Source organism: Oncorhynchus mykiss, chromosome 7 (genome assembly GCF_057628025.1).
Source record: "Oncorhynchus mykiss isolate SJ-2025 chromosome 7, ASM5762802v1, whole genome shotgun sequence".
NCBI lineage: Eukaryota > Metazoa > Chordata > Actinopteri > Salmoniformes > Salmonidae > Oncorhynchus > Oncorhynchus mykiss.
Window position 1 is genome coordinate 50,312,563 of NC_143028.1, and position 25,675 is coordinate 50,338,237.

Genomic DNA, 25,675 nt, shown 5'->3' on the forward strand with positions numbered 1-25,675 from the left:
TGGTGGATGGGCAAAACATTTGGCTCTGATTCCAAAGTTTGCAAGTTCAAATCCAGCGATATGTTTTTTTGGGGGGGGAAATTCAGGGGTTAATGCCTAAACTTACCCTTAAACACTTCAAAATTGGACTTTTGCATCAACTTTAAAATGGTTTGAGAAACATGGATGACCGTCTGTTTCTGAAGCTTGTTGGTATTCTCCTGCCTTTGCATCATAACCCCCTGAGCATAGGCCTTTCTGTCGGCGCAGGTAGCGAGAGGTGGCACTTCTGCTCAGTGGCTCATAGTAGATGTTACCTATAACCACTGAGCCAGGGTCAGGTATGTTTTCATCCCTCTAATGGCTAGGTCTAGGGTTATCTGATTCTAGATCTGTGTTTAAGGGACAACTGACAAAATTAAAAGAGGAAAAGAGAGTAAAGAGGCTGAAAGAGAACATTCCAGATGCTTCAGTTCATTTCATTCATCATCGTCTGCTTTTCTTTCTCTTTTTCTCCAAAATAGGGATGAATCCATTGGTCTCTTGCACGGCGCTCCCATCCTGGTGACCTATTTTCCCCTTCTCTTTCCGTTGCCGGCTCCTTTCTCTCTAGAATGGGGAATGGGGCTGGCATTGTCATCCCAACAGCCTTCCTTTCACCTGCTGAATAAAACCCAAATCTGTGTGAGCGTGCATGTGTGTATGTGCCTGGTTCCGAGTACGTGCATCTGTGTGTGTGTGTGTTCAAGTGTGTGTGTGTGGTACAGACCAGACTCATCAGGAGGAGAATATGAGGTGATTCCTGAGAGAAGAATAGTGCTTTATGAAGTTGTAATGACCTGAGGTTTAATCTCCCTGCCCAGCCTTTAGGAGAGGAGCACAATACCCCTTATAGAGCACTTAGATTACATATTTAAACACTGCCCGGTGATACGGCTGGTCAGAGAGCTTTGTGTGTGTGTGTGCGTGTGTGTGGGATGAATATCCACTCCTAATCCCTGTCTGTCCACCCTCTCCTCCCTCTCTTCTTTTCTCCCTCCCCTCCCCTTCCGTCTATACCAAAGTTGTGAAGAACAGAGGGAGATGAAAGGTGAGTTTGAGATTTACATTCTCCTTTTCCTTTCCTCTGTCTAGATGTCTCAGACAGTTGGACATATCCCTGTCTGTCTGTGAGTCAGGTGTAAGGTTTTAGGGTGAGGCTAAGAGCCTGAGGGTGAGATTTCTTCCATCAGGGAAAACTCTTAGATGTTTTCTACCAGGCATCAAATAGAGTGATGCGCACACCCAAACACACACACACACACACACACACACACACACACACACACACACACACACACACACACACACACACACACACACACACACACACACACACACACACACACACACACACACACACACACACAGTACTGTGACGGAGAAGTCACAGGCCGCGGGCAAAGTTTGGTACACTAACACACACACACACATTCATCGCTCCTCCCTGCTCCGTTATGAGCTACGTTAACAATGTGTGTCGACAGACAAGTTATCTTCGCTATCTTAGTACATACATTTGACCCTTTATTCTTACCTCCCGTCAGTAACAGTTTATGGTATAAAGAACATACAGACAAGCGTTCATGTTTAATTTAAGCAACGTTTATTGTACTTATCAATGTTATGGATGAGCTCGTTGTTTGTTTGGTTCTGTTCCTCTCTCTCCATCTCTGTAGCTTCCGGGTATGCTGGGATAAGGATCAGAGCTATGGTAATCGGGCTGGCTTTGTAGTGCCTGTCCTGAATGGCTCGTTCATATGAATGGGCATATTGGGAGACACCATGTCAGTAGGGATGGGATTTTGTAAATGTGTTATATTGGTTTATTGTATCATGAGAAACGTGTTGCATTGTATATAATTCATTATGTTAAGCTGAGTGGAAAATGTAGGCTTTGATGAAGGTAATTGCTTAATTAATTAGTGCTGGGTATGTTCTGCTGGGAGGGGCTTCCCCTACAAAAGGAGCCTCTCTTTCAGTTCAAGGGGGGGGGGGGCATTTTGGATTGAGCTGTTGATGGGGATTGTTGAGCATTGTTTTTAAACTGTCCCCATAATGTATACTTTGGATGGCAGTACTGTTGTTTTCCTTCTGGATTCACTATGTAAATGAACACCCTGAAGCACAGAAGTACTTTTTCGGCTCCGCCATCTTTTTATTTGATAGAGGTTAGGTTTTTCAGTTTAGTCTTTTGGCCTACTCTACGTGACATGTACCAATAAAACAGAACAGTGTGTGTGACAAACTTCATCATCATTATCCTGGTACTTCTTCTTTACTTCCCTTCACTTCCTCTTCTCTCCCTACTTCCTTTTTTTCTACCTCTCTCACTTCCCCCTACCTTCCTGTCCCTCCCTCTCTCCCAGACTCTGTCATATGGAGATCTGTGTTAAGATAGAGAGAAGAGGCCTCCTGGGTGGTGCAGTGGTCTAAGGCACTGCATCTCAGTGCTAGCTGTGCCACCAGAGACTCTGGGTTCGAGCCCAGGCTCTTTGGCCTAGCGTCGTCCGGGTTAGGGAGGGGTTAGGGAGGGGTTGGCCGATAGGGATATCCTTGTCTCATCGCACACTAGTGACTTCTGTGGCAGGCCGGGTCCAGTGCACGCTAACCAAGTCACCAGGTGCACGGTGTTTCCTCCGACACATTGGTGCGGCTGGCTTCTGGGTTGGAAGCAGTGCGGCTTGGTTGGGTTATGTTTCGGAGGACGCATGGCTCTCGACCTTCGTCTCTCCTGAGTCTGTTGGATACCATGAAATTGGGGAGAAAAAGGGGGTAAGAAAAGATAGACAGAAGAGTGAGACATGTCCCTCTCTCCCTCCTCCTCCCTCTTTCCATCTCTCCTCTCATCCTCCTGGCTGGTGTTGTTGGCTGCGAACTGTCTTTCTGTTTGAAGTCAGTAAGTGTTCGGGGGACACACACTTTCACACAAACACGTGCATGCACACACTTTCACACAAACACACTTACACACTTACACACAAACGCAATAACACACATTTCTTATTGCCACTTTATCCCATGTGGCTACTACAACCTTCTGGACTACAGTGAGGGGGATCAGTTGTATTTCACTACTGGCAAAATATGTGTCAATGTGTGAGTTTCCTGTGCTCCATGTGAATGTGTGTATGCTGTGTGTGTGTGTTTTAGGGGGATGGGGGGGGGGGGGGGGGGGGTCTGTCGGATACAGAGTGGAGGGTAGGCTCTTGAACAGGCCTCAGTGGGCCTTTTCATGCCTGATGCAATAATGACGCTAGGTTGCCAGTGTGTGTTTGTGTGTGGGTTCACCACTATGTGAGAGAAGAAAGCCAAAGAGATCCTTTCTCTCTATCCCCTTCTCCCCTCTGGCTATACTGAGTCTACATGTTTTTGCATGCTCAGGAGTGTGCGCGTATGTGTGAGTGGCAGGGCTGTTATCTGTGCCATCAAACGTGGCTGCGTGTGTTAATGGGGAATGCCCTCCACTGCCACTGTCTTTGATTGCCAGGCCAAGGTTATCCATATGCATGAGGGCGACGTGTGTGTGTGTTCGTGTTCGTGTGTGTGTTCGAGTGTGTGTGTGTGTGTTCGTGTGTTTGTGTGTTCGTGTGTGTGTCTGAGTCCGGTGGGGAGGGGTGTTCACTAATTACTAGCTTCCTATCATGAATATGTATAAGGGGATTGGCTTTAACACATCCCACGAACGGACGGGCGGACAGACGGATGGCAGAGAAAGAGGGGAGAGAGAGTGGGACATCCTCAGAAAGAGAGAACGACCTCTTCTGATGGAGAAATAGGCTAGAGAAAGTGAGAGCTAGAGGCCTCTAGAGAGAGAGAAAGCAAAAGAGAGGTAAACATGTGTAGTAATCTTTCTCATTGATGACTAACAACACACAACCCCACCTCTCTCTCTCTCTCTCTCTCCCTCCCTCCCTCCCGCTCTCACTCTCTCTCAAATCAATTCAATTCAAAGGGTTTTATTGGCATAGGAAACATATGTTTACATTGCCAAAGCAAATGAAATAGATAATAAACAAAAGTGAAATAAACAATAAAAAATGAACAGTTAACATTACACTCACAAGTTTCAAAGGAATACACACATTTCAAATGTCATATTATGTCTATATACAGTGTTGTAATGATGTGCAAATAGTTAAAGTACAAAAGGGAAAATAAATAAACATAAACATGGGTTGTATTTACAATGGTGTTTGTTCTTCACTGCTTGCCTTTTTCTTGTGTCAAAAGGTCACACATATTGCTGCTGTACTGGCACACTGTGGTATTTCACCCAGTAGATATGGGAGTTGATCAAAATTGGAATTCTTTGTGGGTCTGTGTAATATGAGGGAAATAATATCTCTAATATAATATCTCTCTAATATGGTCATGCATGCAGACACTCAGTGTGGTTTTTGTCCCATTTTGTGAGTTCTTGGTTGGTGAGCAGACCCCAGACCTCACAACCATAAAGGGGAATGGGTTCTATAACTGATTCAAGTATTTTAGATTCCTTTTCATGGAGTAGAAGGCCCTTCTCGCCTTGTCTCTCAGATCGTTCACAGCTTTGTGGAAGTTACCTGTGGTGCTGATGTTTAGGTCGAGGTATGTATAGTTTTTGTGTGCTCTAGGGCAATGGTGTCTAGATGGAATTTGTATTCGTGGTCCTGGCAACTGGACCTTTTTTGGAACACCATTTTTTCTTATTAAGATTGACAGACAGGTCCTATGTCTGACAGAATCTGTGCAGAATATCTACAGTAGGTGCTGCTGTAGGCCCTCCTTGGTTGGAGACAGAAGTACCAGATCGTCAGCAAACAGACATTTGACTTCAGATTCTCTCTCTCTATCGCTCTCTGTTACTCCTTTTGATGTGAGGTAGAAAGAGGTCAGTTATTCCCCCAGCTCTCCTCTGCTCCTTCTCACTTTCTTCCCAATTTTTTCTCTCCTGGTCCGTCTCTCCTCCTCCTACTCCTACCATCAATACCCAGGGCCGTCACCTCTTATTCTCTCTCACCTCCTCCAATAGACTGATAAATCTGTCTGTTCATTCCCTGTGTCCTTCTCTTTTAAAGTCATTATTAACCCCAATCTCAGCCAGGTCGCCCGTGATACAAGTCAGTATTCAACGTCCATCCATGTCTGAGGACGTTGGGAGATGACATGGAAACCGGTCAGTAGGGGCAACAGTGAGCGCTGTTACCTTCAAGTAGGTTTTAGTTTTGATAGTGCATTGTGGACTGGGATAGCGGATGGGAGTAAGCATCTGCCTCTGATTCCAAGGGTTGCAAGTTTGAATCCAGCAATAGGTTGTTTTTGAGGTTTTCAGCCTATCCCAAACCTTAACCCTTACCATTCAGAGTTAATGCTTAACCTTACAATTTCAGAGTTAATCCCTAATCCATAAACTGAACATTATTAACCCCCGTCCAGGGACCTCAGAGCAATCTTACACACACTGGACAGTGCTTATCAAAGATAGCTAACAAACACACACACACACACACACACACACTGCCTTATAACAGATCCATTTAAGCCGTGAAGCCCGTGTGTGTGTGATCAGTTTTGTGGCAGCTGGTCAGCAGGTGTATATTTCTCTACAGAGTCAATGTGATTTCCCCTCTCAGCATCTGATCAGGTCTCCACCACAAGTCAATAAGTAAAAAGTCTAGTCCTCCAGGGTCACTTTGTCTGCTGGTTTTCCTTCTCAATACTGAGTAACCTGGTGTTTGAACTATCTAAACAATCAGTGGAAGTCATGAATCAGAAAGTGTTATAACCAAACCAGTGGGCCAGCAGCTCTGAGAGTGTAGCATGGCTGGTTTGAGTTGTAAACGTCCTCTCAGTGTGTATCATCTGGACATAATGTCTCCCTCCAGAGGTAATAGGATGGATTCTCTTCTGACTGTTTCAGTTCTAAACCTAAACCTGAAGCCTCCTCTTACATGTACGGAGAATGAGACGAACATTAAGGTTTTATGCGTTGAAATTCTGCATCTATCTCATGAACATGTGTGTGCCTGTGTGTGTGCATGCGTGTGTGCATGTGTGTGTGTGTGTGTGTGTGTGTGTGTGTGTGTGTGTGTGTGTGTGTGTGTGTGGACATAAAGCTGGTATAAGCACCTTCACCCTAAATAACCCTGCAGGGCTTTGTGTATACATGCAAACAGGATTCATGCCTCTGTGCATTCTTCCCTTTCTTTCATTCTCCTCTCCTCTCCCCCATCTCGCAAATGGCCCCAATTTAGCTTTACACTCATACAATCTGACATGTATACAAAATAGCTGGCATTAAGTATTTTCTAGCTTGTATTGTTTTTCCACATGGACAAATTCGATTACAGTGGCTGTGTCTCGCATCACAGAAATCCTCACACGTGTGAGAGGAGAGAGTAAAAGGAGAGGGGGTCAGGAAAGGAGGGGGTGAAGGAGAGAGAGAGAATAGCGAGAATAGAGAGAAAGAGAAAGAGTTCAGAGGGAGAGTGAGAGAGAGAGAGAGAGAGAGAGAGAGAGAGAGAGGGACTGCACCACAGCAGAACCTGAGACAGAGCTGCATTTCCTGACAAATTGTCAAAAATATAAAACATGCTTTCAAAGACCTCTCTGATGAGAGTAGGCTACCCGTCCTGTTGGGGGAGGATGCAGAGAACTGTGGGTTGGCAGCGCACTATATTGCTGCCTGCCATAAGATGAGGGACAGTGTCTGACAGACCAACATGTCCTCTATGCTTATTGTTATGTGTATGGTCATTTTAAGTCTTGATTATTGTTGTTACTGTTGTCCCGTTGACAGACAATATTGATTATTATTATTTTAATTATGTTCATATTGTAAATATCCAAAGTAAGCTTAGGCAATATGTACATTGTTACATCATGCCAATAAAGCTAATTGAATTGAGAGAGAGAGAAAGAGAGTATTTAGCATCTGCTATGAGTATCAGTAAAACGAGTCATATATCGACATAACCAGAAAGGCCGCTCAGCAAGGAAGAATCCACTGCTCCAAAACCGCCATTAAAAAAACAGACTATGGTTTTTAACTGGACATGGGGACAAATATCATACTTTTTGGAGAAATGACCACTGGTCTGATGAAAAAGAAATAGAACTGTTTGGTCATAATGACCATCGTTATGTTTTGAGGAAAAAGTGGGAGGCTTGCAAGCCAAAGAACACCATCCCAAACGTGAAGCACAGGGGTGGTAGCATCATGTTGTGGGGGTGCATTGCTGCAGGAGGGACTGGTGCACTTCACAAAATAGATGGCATCATGAGGTAGGAAAATTATGTGGATATATTGAAGCAACATCTCGAGACATCAGTCAGGAAGTTAAAGCTTGGTTGCAAATGGGTCTTCCAAATGGACACTGACCCCAAGCATACTTCCAAAGTTGTGGCAAAATAGCTTGAGGACAACAAAGTCAAGGTATTGGAGTGGCCATCACAAAGCCCTGACCTCAATCCTATAAAAATTTGCGGGCAGAACTGAAAAAGCGTGCGTGAGCAAGGAGGCCTACAACCTAACTCAGTTACACCAGCTCTGTCAGGAGGAATGGGCCAAAATTCACCCAACTTATTGTGGGAAGCTTGTGGAAGGCTACCCAATACGTTTGACCCAAGTTAAACAATTTAAAGGCAATGCTACCAAATACTAATTGAGTGTATGTAAACTTCTGACCCACTGGAAATGTGATGAAAGAAATAAAAGCTGAATTGAATAATTCTCTCTTCTATTATTCTGACATTTCAGATTCTTAAAATAAAGTGGTGATCCTAATTGACCTAAGACAGGACATTTTTACTAGGATTAAATGTCAGGAATTGTGAAAAACTGAGTTGAAATATATTTGGCTAAGGTGTATGTAAACTTCAGACTTCAACTGTATGTACTGTACACATCAATGTACAGTACCTGTCATCTCTCCCTACCTGGTCTCCCAACGCCTCACTCCTCTCCTCCTTACTCCCCTCTCTCCCTTTGAAATACCAGGGATGGATGAAGAGTATGAGAGGCCTCAGTCCCTCCCCCTCCCTCCCACTCTCTTTGACAATACTTTGACCATCTAAGGAGGGGATAGCAAAAGAAAGGAACAAGACATGTATTAAAGAAGAGAAAATGTCAACTGTCAGTCTGCCTGTGATGGCGGAATCAGCGGAAACCATCAAACTCCAGTCCTGAGAGAGAGAGAATAAAAGGAATGTCAGGGAGAGGGAGGGAAGAGAGAGAGAGACAGAAAGAGAATGTTGGCTTGTCTGTCCAAGTATCCTGAGTTAAGTGTGTCCTATTCTTGGTTCTGCATCATGGGCACTCTTTAATTGTATCTATTGCTCTCTCTTTCTTTCTCTCTCTCCTTTTGCTCCCCCCCTCTCTCTCTCCCCTCTCACCCTTCCTGCCTCTCTCTTTCTGACCTGTACTTAGCCCGCTATGTTCAACCCCAGCCCCTGTCATTCATGTGTCTGTGTGTGTAGGGACCTGGTTGTGAGTGTTTGTGTGGGAAAGTGGGATTCCCCAGTGTCATACACATACTGTTTGTCTGTAATAACCTGGAGAGGAGAGGTTGGTGAAAAAGAGGAGATGAGGAAGAGAGCAGGCTGTAGTGAATGAGGGCCGTTGAGATAAATCAGAATGTTTATGTTGTACAGGAACAAAGTGTTCCTTGGCAGAAGAGAAGAGCACTGCAGCGCTCCATTTCCCCCAGGGTTTCTACTGGACCATTTAGTATATGTATCTCCTTCTTTCTCTGTGTGTGTGTGTGTGAGTGCGTGTGTGCATGTGCGCATGTGTGTTCAACCCTCTTTTGCAGTGTCATATTTGTTGTGAGTTTAAGGTAAGATGTCTCAATGAATGTGGGTGTCAGGGATACATTTTGGGTTGAACATTTAGAGGGTTAGGTGTTAGGATTAAGGTTTAGGTCCCGGTCACAGCGGGGTGTCCTTAAGCCTCAATGATTGATACTATAGAATGAGAGTGGCAGGTGATGATTGAGATTTCCTTCAGTACAGCACCGTCCCTCCTTATCATGTTACCTCTGACTCCACCAATAACAGTCTAGATTCCACTCTGAGGCAGGGCTAACGTCTCCGTTTAGCCCTCTACTTCCTCTCCCCTTCTCCCCCATCTCTTTCCCCTCCCCCCTTTGCTTCTGTCCCTCATCATCTCCCATTCTCCCCTTCTCTCCCCTGTTAGACAAGGCTGTGGTTTGGCCTAATGGACACATGGTGTACAGCAAGTTTCTATAGCTACTACAGAGTGTGACTGGAGCAGAGAGTATCTGAGGGTAGAATATGTAGACAGCTGCAATGGCCAGGAACGGGACTTCTCTCTCGCGTGCGTGCGTGTCGGTCTTCTCTCTGTGAGTGAAGGAGTGATAAAAAGACGGAGGGAGGAATAGAGAGGAAGAGTGACTCACTGGACGCTGCTTTACCAGAAACAGCGTGTTGTCGTCTTTTTAGTGTCAGTGTCTGGACGTTAATGTTTCTGCCTTTTAGAAGGCTGTTTGGATTCAGTTGTTCTTCAGACAGGCTATTAAAAAACAGTGACAAACATTACTGCTCATAAAAATAAGTCAGACAAAACAACAACAGAAATAATCACAGGAAAACATGCCAACCTCCCCCAGTAAAACTGATGCTTAGCCATAGACACTCTGATGGAGGCAGGCCACATTTCAGCTAAAGCTCTTCCCTCTTAAGACCGCACTATCAGAATCAAGCAGTAACTTATGATATGTTTTGAACAAGATATTCATGAAATCGTTGCATTTCAAAACAAGTTTATCCTTGTCTGAGATTTGAATGGCTCCATTAAGCAGTAAGTCAGGAGTCCATATGAGGGGCTGTGTGTAGAACATCTGTTTTTACACATTCTTCAAATGACCCCTGTCACCTTTGTCTTTTCAAATCATCCAACCATCCTTTTTCTGTCTCACTAGCCCCGTCCACACTGCCCAAAGCAGAGAGAGAGGAAGAGAGAGGGAGCGGGAGGTTTTTATTATCTGCAATGTATCAACTTAATCACAGTTCTATTCTCTCCCCGACTCTCTAGAGCTTAGAGGGAGAGAGGGAGTGGGATTGAAAAAGTATCATTGAGCTGGCGGTATAGAGAGAGCGAGAGAGAGAGGGGGAGAAAGAGAGAGTGAGAGAGAAAGAAAGAGAGCGTAAGAAGAGATAAACCTGTACATTTGTCATGGTCATCCATTCCTAATCTGAGTGTTCAGTGCCCTGAGAGCTTCCAGTGTCAGACGGTGTGTGTGTGTGTGTGTGTGTGTGTGTGTGTGTGTGTGTGTGTGTGTGTGTGTGTGTGTGTGTGTGTGTGTGTGTGTGTGTGTGTGTGTGTGTGTGTGTGTGTGTGTGCGTGTGTGTGTGTCATGAAGAACATGACATTATCCAGTGCAATGGGGCTCTGCTTTCTGTAGGCTATAAAAACACTAGAACCTCAGCCCTCTGCTGTGTCTGGACTCAGATAGGGATAACTAACTTCAAAACGTCTCAGTGCAGTCAGAAGCAAGTCCTGTTTCTTTCTGTGTCATCACTTTGAAAGTAATGAATAGTTTCACCATGTAAAACACAAGTGGTACCATGCATGACCACAAGGCCCTTTAGATAGAGTGTCAGACATTCAGTGTCAACCACAGATCTCATTAACGTTTTCATAACATCATACTTCTAAAGGCCTATGATATAATATGTGTTTCTGAACATACACTTTCAGATAGGTTCAGATACTTTTAGTGTTTGGATGATATATTATACATGTACCTACAGTTGAAGTTGGAACTTTACATACACCTGAGCCAAATATATTTCAACTCAGTTTTTCACAATTCCTGACATTTAATCCTAGTAACAATTCCCTGTTTTAGGTCAATTAGGATCACCACTTTATTTTAAGAATGTGAAATGTCAGAATAATAGTAGAGAGAAAAATGTATTTCAGCTTTTATTTCTTTCATCACATTCCCAGTGGGTCAGAAGTTTACATACACTCAATTAGTATTTGGTAGCATTGCGTTTACATTGTTTAACTTGGGTCAAACGTTTTGGGTAGCCTTCCACAAGCTTCCCACAATAAGTTGGGTGAATTTTGGCCCATTCCTCCTGACAGAGCTGGTGTAACTGAGTCAGGTTTGTAGGCTTCCTTGCTCACACATGCTTTTTCAGCTCTGCCCACAATTTTTCTATGGGATTGAGGTCAGGGCTTTGTGATAGCCACTCCAATACCTTGACTTTGTTGTCCTCAAGCCATTTTGCGACAACTTTGGAATTATGCTTGGGGTCATTGTCCATTTGGAAGACCCATTTGCAACCAAGCTTTAACTTCCTGACTGATGTCTTGAGATGTTGCTTCAATATATCCACATAATTTTCCTACCTCATGATGCCATCTATTTTGTGAAGTGCACCAGTCCCTCCTGCAGCAAAGCACCCCCACAACAGGATGCTGCCACCTGCATGCTTCATGGCTAGGATGGTGTTCTTTGGCTTGCAAGCCTCCCCCTTTTTCCTCAAAACATAACGGTGGTCATTATGGCCAAACAGTTCTATTTTTGTTTCATCAGACCAGTGGACATTTCTCCAAAAAGTACGATCTTTGTCCCCATGTGCCGTAGTCTGGCTTTTTTATGGCGGTTTTGGAGCAGTGGATCCTTCCTTACTGAGCAGCCTTTTAGGTTATGTCGATATAGGACTCGTTTTAATGTGGATGTAGATACTTTTGTACCTGTTTCCTCCAGCATCTTCACAAGGTCCTTTGCTGTTGTTCTGGGATTGATTTCGCACCAAAGTATGTCCATCTCTAAGAGACAGAACTCGTCTCCTTCCTGAGCGGTATGACGACTGCGTGGTCCCATGGATGTTTATACTTCTGTACTATTGTTATAGTATATATTAATGTGGCACCTTCAGGCGTTTGGAAATTGCTCCCAAGGATGAACCAGACTTGTAGAGGTGTACAATTATTTTCTGAGGTCTTGGCTGATTTCTTTTGATGTTCCCATGATGTCAAGCAAAGAGGCACTGAGTTTGAAGGTAGACCTTGAAATACATCCACAGGTACACCTCCAATTGACTCAAATGATGTCAATTAGCCTATCAGAAGCTTCTAAAGCCATGACATAATTTTCTGGAATTTTCCGAGCTGTTTAAAGGCACAGTCAACTTAGTGTTTGTAAACAGACTGACCAACTGGAAATATGATACAGTGAATTATAAGTGAAATAATCTGTCTTTAAACAATTGTTGGAAAAATGACTTGTGTCATGAACAAAGTAAAGTCCTAACCGACTTGCCAAAACTATTGTTTGTTACGTTAGGGCTAGGCGTCCCGTCACTGGCACACCTGTCGACAACATCCGGGTGAATTTGGAGGGCGCGTAATTCAAATAAATAATAGTTATATTAAACATTTATGAACATACGAGTATCTCATATCGTTTAAAAGCTTAAATTCTTGTTAATTTAACTGCATTGTCAGATTTACAATAGGCTTTACAGCGAAAGCATACCATCTTTATATCCCAAAAAGTCAGTTTAGACGGCGCCATCGATGTCAGTAATCCACTCGTTCAACATGCAGACAAAGGAATCCAAAACGTTACCGCTAAACTTTGTTAAAACAAGTAAAATTAAGTTTCTATTTAATCCTCAGGTACCCTAAAATGGAAATAACTATAATATTTCATACTGAAAGAAGTATGTTCAATAGAAAAGTAGAATTAGCCAGTGAGCGTCCTTTTCGTCGCACATCCACAGACTGATATCCAACTGTGACTCCTGGTACAAAAACTCAAAATTCTTCCTCGTTTTGGAAGAAACAAGACTGAAACATTGAATAAAGACTGTTGACATCTAGTGGAAGCCATAGGAATTGCAATCTGAGAGCTGGAATTGTATAGGACCCATAGTTTTCCATTGAAAGAGCATGGGATCTCAAAAAAAAAATCAGGTTGGTTTTTCTTTTAATTTTTGGCTACCATATCAATTGTGTTATAGTCTCATACATAATTTTAACATTTCTACAAACTTCAAAGTGTTTTCTATCCAATGATACCAATTAAATGCATATCCTGGCTTCTGGGCCTGAGTAACCGGCAGTTAACTTTGGGCACGTCAGAAAAAGGACCCTAGCCCTAAGAGAAATGTGTAGAGTGGTTAAAAAACGAGTTTTAATGACTCCAACCTAAGTGTATGTAAACTTCTGACTTCAACTGTATATATATTTTTTGCTGCCTCTCTCCCTTTCTCTTTGTCTCTAGCTCTCTCATTCTTGCTCACTTGTGTGTGTGTGTCTGTGTGTGTGTATATGGGTGTGTGTCTGTATGTGGGTGTGTGTGTGTGACCCAGTAAAGCCCAATGTTCCAGTGGGGTGTTTATACAGCACCTGGCTTTTCATCTTAGAGTACCACTCACCCTTTTAGAATGGCCCATTCACACACACACGTACACACACACACACACACACACACACACACACACACACACACACACACACACACACACACACACACACACAGACGCACACGCATGCGCACACACACACACACACGTTATATTTGCCCCATACATGACGCACCTCCACACACACACCTTCGCACATCAACAGCCTGTGGTGTTTCTGCAGCATGCCCATGTAAGGAGAAAAGGTGAGTGTGTTTACACTAAAACACTGTGGCTCAGGAGGCAGAGAGCAGTGCTTTTAATAAGCCTTTAAAACACAAAGAATTGTACATCACAAAGAGGCTTCCTTTCATCATGTTAAGGCACACACACCTCCCAAGTTTTTTCCTAGCGCGACTTAAACAAAAATACAGTACACTAGTTACCTCACAGGCATTTCCATTGGATGTTGACATGAAGCCACACCCACCCATCTGTGATATACTGTATGTGTTTGAATCGCAACCATGATTGATGTAATTATGGGTTGTTTAGTTTTTGTGGTAATCTAATTCCGGTTATAGTTTGAAGTGATTTAATCCCTGGTTTATGTCAGACTTTTCTCCCATTCCACTTCCCCCTCATCCCTCTGTCACACTTGTTCACCAGAAGCACTTGTCCTCTTTTTCTCTCCGCTGTATGTGTGTGTGTGTGTTTGGTTTGTGAAGGCCTATAAACATTTGTGCTCCCTTTTAAGGGATTGTTTAGAGCTACGGCACAAGAAAATAAACTTTCCCAAGGAGGCCAGCGCTCTTTCTGACAGGGAACTCTGCTGCCAGGGCTTTGTGTGTGTGTATGTATATAAATGAAAGGTCCTTTTTTGGGCCCTTTGCTGACAATCAGAGACCGCTCCTAGATAAACTCTTTCTGAGACTTCCTCCCACTCTTCCCCCTTCTCCCCCTCAAACCAAAATATCCCATCATCTCCTCCCTCCCCATACCCTCACCCATAACAGCACCCACTTTATTCCCTCACCCATAACTCCCCATCTCTCCGCTCCCGCTTATCAACTTATCACTCCTCCCTCCTCCCTCGCTGCAGCCAACCAACTTTGTGAGGAAGCTGTTGTGTCTGGGATGGAGGAGACATGGCGTGTATCAAAACTCACACAACACTGACACAGTCTCTCTCTCTCTCTCTCTCACTCTCTCTGTCAAACACACACAGATCCATTGGCAGTTTGGAAATGTACTGTAGTCTATTATCAGATATGATTTAGGGCAGGGGGAAGCAGGGATCTGTGTTTCAGGGTGTGTTTATTTGAAGCAGAAACCATTACAACGACTCTCTCAGTAATTTATACAGGAGACAGAGAACAGACACACATTATTATAGCTGGACCGACAACCACTGTGTGTGTGTGTGTGTGTGTGTGTGTGTGTGTGTGTGTGTGTGTGTGTGTGTGTGTGTGTGTGTGTGTGTGTGTGTGTGTGTGTGTGTGTGTGTGTGTGTGTGTGCGCGTGTGTGTGTGCGTGCGTGTGTGTATATACACTATCTAAGCATGTGTATGTCTATGTTTATACTGTACAAAACAAATAGGTTTGATTTGTGAACTGGTGCCTGAAAGAGAGTCAAGTGCTGCGTAGGACAGAGCAGAAAGTCACCATGTGTGTGTGTGTAGGATCAGTGTATAAAGTGTTCCCCAGATGGCTGCAGCAGACTGACTGTCTGTCATTACTTCAGGGTTACTACCGCTTGTAAAAGCCTTGTTAACACAAAGACCTGCTCACATGTTAATTGGCTAATTGACTAATTAGTTTTAGCATCAAGACGTGTAGGGGGAGAAAGGCTGGCTAATTGAAACTGACGATTGGTTTAATTAGGTATAGAAACAGAGGAGAGGAAAGGGGGGTGGAAGACTGACAGGGAAGGTGGGAGGTAGAGATAGGCCTGCTGCTGTTCCTTTCTTTTCATATGTCTTTTATATTCTCTAGCCGTCTCTCTCTCTATGCCTCCTCCTCTACCCCGTTCCTTCCACACTCACATCTCACCTGCCAGTTAAATCCATCTGATTAGACATCTTTTGTTGCAAAGTCAAACAATGATACTGCTCTTCACAACTCTGTCTGCTTTGTGTGCTGAGTGCCTTGCTGTGTGTGTCAAATCAAATCAAATGTTATTTGTCACATGCTTTGTAAAAAACAGTTGTAGACTAACAATGAAATGCTTTGATACGGGCAATTATCCACCAATGCAGAGCTTAAGATTTTAGAAAAATATATGTAAAAGTAGTGACACAAGGAATAAATAAACAGTGAATAACGAATAACAATAACGAGTAAAAAATAACATGACAACATACAGTTGAAGTCGGAAGTTTTTCACAATTCCTGACATTTAATCCAAGTACAAATTCCCTGTTTTAGGTCAGTTAGGATCACCACTTTATTTTAAGAATGTGAAATGTCAGAATAATAGTAGAGAGAAAGATTTATTTCAGCTTTTACATTTCCAGTCGGTCAGAAGTTTACATACACTCAATTAGTATTTGGTAGCATTGTCTTTAAATTGTTTAACTTGGTTCAAACGTTTCTGGTAGCCTTCCACAAGCTTCCCACAATAAGTTGGGTGATTTTTGGCCCATTCCTCCTGACAGAGCTGGTGTAACTGAGTCAGATTTGTAGGCCTCCTTGCTCGCACACGCTTTTTCACTTCTGCCCACAAATATTCCATGGGATTGAGGTCAGTATTTTGTGATGGCCACTCCAATACATTGACTTTGTTGTCCTCAAGCCATTTTGCCCCAACATTGGAATTATGCTTGTGGTCATTGTCCATTTGGAAGACCCCTTTGCGACCAAGATTTAACTTCCTGACTGATGTCTTGAGATATTTCTTCAATACATCCACATAATTGTCCTACCTCATGATGCCATCTATTTTGTGAAGTGCACCAGTCCGTCTTGCAGCAAAGCACCCCCACAACATGATGCTGCCACCCCCGTGCTTCATGGTTGGGATGGTGTACTTCGGCTTGCAAGCCTCCCCCTTTTTCCTCCCAACATAACAGTGTTTTTATGGCCAAACAGTTCTATTATTGTTTATTATTGCATATTTATGGCGGTTTTGGAGCAGTGGCTTCTTCCTTGCTGAGCAGCCTTTCAAGTTATGTCAATATAGGACTAGTTTTACTGTGGATATAGATACTTTTGTACCTGTTTCCTCCAGCATCTTCACAAGGTCCTTTGCTGTTGTTCTGGGATTGATTTGCACTTTTTGCACCAAAGTACGTTCTTCTCTAGGAGACAGAAAGCGTCTCCTTCCTGAGCGGTATGACGGCTGTGTGGTCCCATGGTGTTAATACCTGCGTACTATTGTTTGTACCGCTGAACGTCGTACCTTCAGGCGTTTGAAAATTGCTCCCAAGGATGAACCAGACTTGTGGAGGTCTTCAATATTTTTTCTTAGCTTTTGGCTGATTTCTTTTGATTTTCCCATGATGTCAAGCAAAGAGGCACTGAGTTTGAAGGTAGGCCTTGAAATACATCCACAGGCACACCTCCAATTGACTCAAATAATATCAATTAGTCTATCAGAAACTAATAATGCCATGAAATCATTTTCTGGAATTTTCCAAGCTGTTTAAAGGCACAGTCAACTTAGTGTATGTTAACTTCTGACCCACTGGATTGGTGAAACAGTGAAATAATCTGTCTGTAAACAATCGTTGGAAAAATTACTTGTGTCGTGCACAAAGTAGATGTCCTAACCGACTTGCCAAAACTATAGTTTGTTAACAAGAAATTTGTGGAGTGGTTGAAAAACTAGTTTTATTGACTCCACCCTAAGTGTATGTAAACTTCCGACTTCAACTGGTACCAACAAGCTCTCACAGTCTGACGTCAGATTTAGACATTCATCCATGTTTCTCAATATCTAAATCTCGATATTTGTTCCAAAAGTCAAAGTTTGAAATGGTTTAGATTAAGTTGAGGTGTTAACTCTGAAATCTTAAGGTTCAGCATTAACTCTGAAAGGTAAGGGTTAAGGTTTGGGATTGGCTTTAAACCATATTCTTAAAGACATATTTCTGTCGCTGAATTCATACATGCAACCTTTAATTCAGAAATCTTAAGGTTAGGCATTAACTCTGAATGGTTAAGGTAAGGGTAACGGTTTGGGATAGGCTTAAAACAAAGATCTCAGAAACAACTGTCTTTCGCTGGATTCAAACATTCAACCTTTGGTACCCGAGGCAGGTGCTTACACCCACCCACCCACCCACCATTCCCATCCATAATGCCCTAGCAAAACCGAAACTTACTTGAAGGTAACAGCGCTCACTATTGCCCATATTGGCCAGTTTCCATGCTATCTCCCGGCATCCAGTGTTGGTACGACCAATCATAATTTACTCTCTAAGACTGTTTTGATCATGTGGAATGGAATAAATTCTGGGTCGCCTCCACTGATAACATCAATGAATACGTTGACTCAGTCACCGGATGTAAAATAAATAAATAATTGATTGGTGATAACGATACTGTCTTGCAAAACGTTCCCGATTCCAAAACTGTGGAATGATAGCAGCCTTATAGGAAAACTGAAAGAGGGAGATGCTGCTTAATGTATAAACATGACAAGGTGACCGGGGACAATATTTCTATTAAACAGCACAAATACGACCTACGCAGATCGATCAAGATGGCGAAACACAAGTATAGGGAGAAAGTGGAGATGATTGCGGACTTCAGGAGGAACCAGGCTGGACACACCCTCAACCTCATTAATGGGGCCGCCGTGGAGATGTTCAATAACTTCGAATTCTGTAAGCTGAAATGGTCTAACCACACGGACATCATGGTGAAGAAGGCATGACAGTGACTCTTCAACCTCAGGATGCTGAACAAGTTTGTCCCTGAGGGCCCTCACAGCATTCTACAGGAGCATCATCGAGAGCATACTGTCGGGCTAATATTTTCACTCTACCATGCAGTCACACCTGCAACCATGTACATGTGACTATTAAACACTCTGAATCAGACATGGATGAACTTCAACTACTGGCATGTATCATGGGGGACCTGGCTGTATACAAAGGGAGTAGCATATACAAAGGGAGTAGCAGTACAGAGTCGATGTGCAGAGGTATGAGGTGATTCAGGTAGATGTGTACAAGTATCTGATACACTGCCGATTTTGCAGGTTTTCATACTTACAAAGCATGTAGAGGTCTGTAATGTTTATCATAGGCACACTTCAACTGTGAGAGACGGAATCCAGAAAATCACATTGTATGATTTTTAAGTAATTCATTTGCATTTTATTGCAAGACATAAGTATTTGATCACCTACCAACCAGTAAGAATTCCAGCTCTCACAGACCTGTTAGTCTTTCTTTACGAAGCCCTCCTGTTCTCCACTCATTACCTGTATTAACTGCACCTGTTTGAACTCGTTACCTGTATAAAAGACACCTGTCCACACACTCAATCAAACAGACTCCAACCTCTCCACAATGGCCAAGACCAGAGAGCTGTGAAACGACATCAGGGATAAAATTGTAGACCTGCACAAGGCTGGGATGGGCAACAGGACAATAGGCAAGCAGCTTGGTGAGAAGGCAACAAATGTTGGCACAATTATTAGAAAATGGAAGAAGTTCAAGATGACGGTCAATCACCCTCGGTCTGGGGCTCCATGCAAGATCTCATCTCGTAAAGGCATCAATGATCATGAGGAAGGTGAGGGATCAGCCCAGAACTACATGGCAGGATCTGGTCGACGACCTGAAGAGAGCTGGGACCACAGTCTCAAAGAAAACCATTAGTAACACACTACGCCGTCATGGATTAAAATCCTGCAGCGCACTCAAGGTCCCCCTGCTCAAGCCAGCGCATGTCCAGGCCCGTCTGTAGTTTGCCAATGACCATCTGGATGATCCAGAGGAGGAATGGGAGAAGATTATGTGGTCTGATGAGACAAAAATAGAGCTTTTTGGTCTAAACTCCACTCGCCGTGTTTGGAGGAAGAAGAAGGATGAGTACAACCCCAAGAACACCATCACAACCGTGAAGCATGGAGGTGGTAACATCATTCTTTGGGGGAAGCTTTTCTGCAAAGGTGACAGGACGACGGCACCGTATTGAGGGGAGGATGGATGGGGCCATGTATCGCAAGATCTTGGCCAACAACCTCCTTCCCTCAGTAGGAGCATTGAAGATGGGTCGTGGCTGGGTCTTCCAGCATGACAACGACCCGAAACACACAGCCAGGGCAACTAAGGAGTGGTTCCGTAAGAAGCATCTCAAGGTCTTGGAGTGGCTTAGCCAGTCTCCAGACCTGAACCCAAAAGAACATCTTTGGAGTGAGCTGAAAGTCCGTATTGCCCAGCTACAGCCCTGAAACCTGAAGGATCTGGAGAAGGTCTGTATGGAGGAGTGGGCCAAAATCCCTGCTGCAGTGTGTGCAAACCTGGTCAAGAACTACAGGAAACGTATGATCTCTGTAATTGCAAACTTAGGTTTCTGTTTCAAATGTTAAGTTCTGCTTTTCTGATGAATCAAATACTTATGTCATGTAATAAAATGCAAATTAATTACTTAAAAATCATACAATGTGATTTTCTGGATTTTTGTTTTAGATTCCGTCTCTCACAATTGAAGTGTACCTATGATTTAAAAAAATGACAGACCTCAACATGCTTTGTAAGTAGGAAAACCTGCAAAATCGGCAGTGTAGGTAGGGGTAACATGACTAGGCAACAGGATAGATAATAGACAGTAGCAGCAGCTGGTGTGTGTGGTGTGTGTGGTGTGTGGTGTGTGTGTTTGTGTGTGTGTGTTTCTTCATTCTCCTTACCATAACAACTCTGCTGTAGTGGCTTGCAGCCTGTGGTAAAGAAAGTGCAGCAGAGCACGTACTTACAGGATGATAATGTATGAAGGAATGCATAATAGTTATTCTCTGTCATTCCAAAAAAGTGAATAGCCCATTCTGTTAATCAGAAGAAGAGAGGTAGAGAGAGGTAGAGAGAGGTAGAGAGAGGGAGAGAGAGAGGTAGAGAGAGAGGTAGAGAGAGAGGGAGAGAGAGAGAGAGTGTGTGTTTGGCCACAGCACTGAAGGGAGTGATTTAAACGTATCCCCAACACTTCACACAGGACCAACAGATCAGTACACACCCCGCCCAGACCTACACAGAGGACCCACGCCAAGAGGACTTACATCCAGACCACAGCACCACCAGCCACATCCACACCCTCACCCCAACCAATCAACAACCCCACAAGTCTACCATGCCCACACCCCATTTAGGCCACCTCAGATCAGACCTATGCCCCTCCTGCCCAACCCCGCAAAGCGGGCCTCAACATGGAAGTCACACATGCGCCCAGGCAGTGATTGGGCAAACAGGCCCAACCCCCGCTCTTACACTGGCCAATGGCATGTACCAGATGCTCAGCAGGCTCTGCTCACACTTACTGGCCTGAGTCCAAACCACAAGACCAACAACAATGGACACTTCATGGAACACAAAGCCTTCACTATCTCATCCTGGAATATCCAAGGCCTGAGGTCATCTGCCTTTGGCCTAAAGAGCAGGAATCTGGACTTCACCAAAGAAATTGGTAATAAAGACATTGTCATCCTGCAAGAAACCTGGTATAGAGGAGACGGACCCACTGGTTGCCCTCTAGGTTACAGAGAGCTGGTAGTCCCATCCACCAAACTACCAGGTGTGAAACAGGGAAGGGATTCAGGGGGTATGCTAATTTGGTATAGAGCACACCTGACTCATTCCATGGAATAATTCAAAACAGGAATATTTTACATTTAGCTAGAAATTCAAAAGAAAATGATCTTAACAGAGAAAAATGTCCTCCTGTGTGCTACCTACAGTATGTCCCCCCACTAGAATCCCCATACTTTAATGAAGACAGCTTCTCCATCCTGGAGGGGGAAATCAATCATTTCCAGGCCCAAGGACATGTACTAGTCTGTGGCGACCTAAATGCCAGAACCGGACAAGAACCTGACACCCTCAGCACAGAGGGGGACAAACACCTGCCTGCAGGTGACAACATTCCCTCCCCCATATGCCCCCCTAGGCACAACTATGACAACATAACCAACGAAAACAGGTCACAACTCCTGCAGCTCAGTCGGACGCTGGGTATGTACATAGTCAATGGTAGGCTTCGAAGGGACTCCTATGGTAGGTATAAATTATATTTGAAATTTTTGAACTTTTATGAGTAAAATGTTTACTGTTCATTTTTATATTTTATTTCACTTTATTTCACTTTTGTTGTTTGTTGTTTATTATCTACTTCACCTGTTTTTAAATTAAATTTAATTGAAATTGAGAGAGAGTGGGAGAGAGAGAGAGGGAGAGAGAGAGAGAAAGGTCCTGTTTGATGGTCCGTCAGTATGTGTGTGTGTGTGTGTGTGTGTGTGTGTGTGTGTGTGTGTGTGTGTGTGTGTGTGTGTGTAGTTGTTGATTTATTGAGCAGTGTGTAAAAGTCGGGATAGTCAGATGTGAATCACAGAGATGTCGGCGTGCGGAGAAATAACTGTCCATTTAATTTGTTCCTGCAGCAGCCAGCTAAAAGATCACCACAAATGAAATCTTTGCATGGGAGGAGTAGGCTAATGAAGGGAATTAACGACGATGCCTGTGTCTGTATTAGGACATATAGATTCCCTGCATGTTTGCTGTGTGTTTGTAGCTACAGTACCACATGCCTGAATGCACAAAAGAGGGGGAAAAGGCTAGTTTTAATCAAGAAATCCATTCCACTTTTCTCACTTTTCTCCACTTTTCTCATCTCATCTCTTTCCCTTCGCTCCCTCAATCCCAGTGTTGTGGAGAGAGAGACAGAGGAGTTCAATTACCCCAGAGCAGCCAGACAAAAACATCTTGCTGTCCTCTAAATTGCTTTGCATGCATATTAATTGGACAGAAATCCCTGCAGTGTATTTCGGCTTTGTCGGTGTGTGTGTGTGTGCGTGCATGTGTTTGGTGTGTGTGTGTAAGTGCGTGCGTGCGTGTGTTTGGTGGTGTGTGTGTGTCAGGCAGCCAGAGCAGCAGCAGGCGATTAGAAGTGTTACTGCTAGCGGAGATGTAGAGGTTATCTGTTTGTGTTGGTTAATTGTAAAGCTGATAGTATCACGGGAGCCAGGCCAACTCAAGTGGGCTTTCATCCAAATTACCTCCGTAATCGCCTGTGTTCAAGTCCCAGGCCTCTCCCAGGGAGATGCAGATTTGACCTACGGTTTAGACAGCTTACACTGTAATTGAAATGATACTTACTTACTTTCCACTGTTATTTGATTGCTGGCATATTTCAGCACAAAATTGCATTTGTGGTCAATTTATCCTGTTTGTTTTTAATTGATACAAGTGTTTAATCAACTCAAAGGGGATCTTAGCAACATTATCCGGGTTTTCTTCATGTTCTTCCCTGTTATCTTGGAACCAGTAGGGCTGTAATTGGAGCATGACATTGTTTGAAAGAGGCAGACACCAGAAGAAGACTGTATTCATAAGTTAGTAACTTTTAATGAAGTGTGAAATTGTTTGTTTATGTATTTAATCCAATTTAATAATGTTTAGAGTACATTTTTAAGCCATATCATTCCACACTACGGCTTTCGAGAATTTTAGTCTCTCTTTCTAAGATAGAAGCTGCAACAACGTGTGTGTAGGTGGCAGGGAAGTCAGGCACAGGAGAATCCAACTAAGTATAAATGGAGTCGTTTAATACATTTAACAAAACTCCAAAACCAAAATACAACATAAATAAAAGTGGGTACAAGAACCTGTCGCGCACCAATACATAATACACAAACATACAAACAAACAAAACAATCTCCGACAAGGACGTGAGGGGAAACAGAGGGTTAAATACACAACATGTAATTGATGGGATTGGAACCAGGTGTGAAGGAAGACAAGACAAAACAAATGGAAAATTTAAAATGGATCAGTGATGGCTAGAAGAACGGTGACGTCGACTGCCGAACACCTCCCGAACAAGGAGAGGGATCGACTTCGGCAGAAGTCATGACAGAAGCAGACCACAGGTGGCCTTGTATAAAGGTACTTTATAATAGTTAAAATAGTTCTCTTCCATTGATTTATTCCTTATGCAAAATCTAACACATAACGAGTGGGATGACTTTGAGAAGTGGTGATTTACCCATAATAGAGGGTGAATGTGTGTCAAACGCAATCATTCTCCAACCATGATTAAGTCTGATATACAGTAGAATATCTCAATCTCTTCATTCAAAGACTCAATCATGGACACTCTTACTGACAGTTGTGGCTGCTTTGTGTGATGTATTATTGTCTCTACCTTCTTGCCCTTTGTGCTGTTGTCTGTGCCCAATAATGTTTGTACCATGTTTTGTGCTACTACCATGTTGTGTTGCTTCCATGTTGTTGTTATGTTGTGTTGCTACCGTGCTGTGTTGTGTGTTGCCTAAGATTGTTGTCTTAGGTCTCTCTTTATGTAGTGTTGTGTTTGTTGTCTCTCTTGTCGTGATGTGTGTTTTGTCCTATATATATATATATAACTTGATTATGCCATTCTTAGTGCAAATTTCGGAAAATGAAAAAGACCTAGCTAAAAGATAAATTGCTGTTAATTTTTTCAAACCGTATATAAATCAGCCATATATATATATATATATATATATATATATATATAGGACAAAACACACATCACGACAAGAGAGACAACAAATATATATATATACATACAGTATATATACAGTGCCTTGCGAAAGTATTCGGCCCCCTTGAACTTTGCGACCTTTTGCCACATTTCAGGCTTCAAACATAAAGATATAAAACTGTATTTTTTTGTGAAGAATCAACAACAAGTGGGACACAATCATGAAGTGGAACGACATTTATTGGATATTTCAAACTTTTTTAACAAATCAAAAACTGAAAAATTGGGCGTGCAAAATTATTCAGCCCCTTTACTTTCAGTGCAGCAAACTCTCTCCAGAAGTTCAGTGAGGATCTCTGAATGATCCAATGTTGACCTAAATGACTAATGATGATAAATACAATCCACCTGTGTGTAATCAAGTCTCCGTATAAATGCACCTGCACTGTGATAGTCTCAGAGGTCCGTTAAAAGCGCAGAGAGCATCATGAAGAAAGAGGAACACACCAGGCAGGTCCGAGATACTGTTGTGAAGAAGTTTAAAGCCGGATTTGGATACAAAAAGATTTCCCAAGCTTTAAACATCCCAAGGAGCACTGTGCAAGCGATAATATTGAAATGGAAGGAGTATCAGACCACTGCAACTCTACCAAGACCTGGCTGTCCCTCTAAACTTTCAGCTCATACAAGGAGAAGACTGATCAGAGATGCAGCCAAGAGGCCCATGATCACTCTGGATGAACTGCAGAGATCTACAGCTGAGGTGGGAGACTCTGTTCATAGGACAGCAATCAGTCGTATATTGCACAAATCTGGCCTTTATGGAAGAGTGGCAAGAAGAAAGCCATTTCTTAAAGATATCCATAAAAAGTGTTGTTTAAAGTTTGCCACAAGCCACCTGGGAGACACACCAAACATGTGGAAGAAGGTGCTCTGGTCAGATGAAACCAAAATTGAACTTTTTGGCAACAATGCAAAACGTTATGTTTGGCGTAAAAGCAACACAGCTGAACACACCATCCCCACTGTCAAACATGGTGGTGGCAGCATCATGGTTTGGGCCTGCTTTTCTTCAGCAGGGACAGGGAAGATGGTTAAAATTGATGGGAAGATGGATGGAGCCAAATAGAGGACCATTCTGGAAGAAAACCTGATGGAGTCTGCAAAAGACCTGAGACTGGGACGGAGATTTGTCTTCCAACAAGACAATGATCCAAAACATAAAGCAACATAAAGCAGACCTGAATCCAATCGAGAATCTGTGGAAAGAACTGAAAACTGCTGTTCACAAATGCTCTCCATCCAACCTCATTGAGCTCGCGCTGTTTAGCAAGGAGGTATGGGAAAACATTTCAGTCTCTCGATGTGCAAAACTGATAGAGACATACCCCAAGCGACTTACAGCTGTAATCACAGCAAAAGGTGGCGCTACAAAGTATTAACTTAAGGGGGCTGAATAATTTTGCACGCCCAATTTTTCAGTTTTTGATTTGTTAAAAAAGTTTGAAATATCCAATAAATGTCGTTCCACTTCATGATTGTGTCCCACTTGTTGTTGATTCTTCACAAAAAAATACAGTTTTATATCTTTATGTTTGAAGCTTGAAAT

General features: G+C 43.1%; 1 long non-coding RNA gene across 1 annotated transcript in view; it reads right to left on the reverse strand.

Moving 5' to 3' along the window:
• Window positions 1–2,620: 2,620 nt before the first annotated feature.
• Window positions 2,621–25,675, reverse strand: part of LOC149982581 (uncharacterized) — a 338,493-nt gene continuing 315,438 nt past the window's right edge. The window contains exon 3 of the long non-coding RNA XR_016497306.1: window positions 2,621–2,758. This is a non-coding gene — a long non-coding RNA (uncharacterized LOC149982581). The remainder of the gene's footprint in view (window positions 2,759–25,675) is intronic.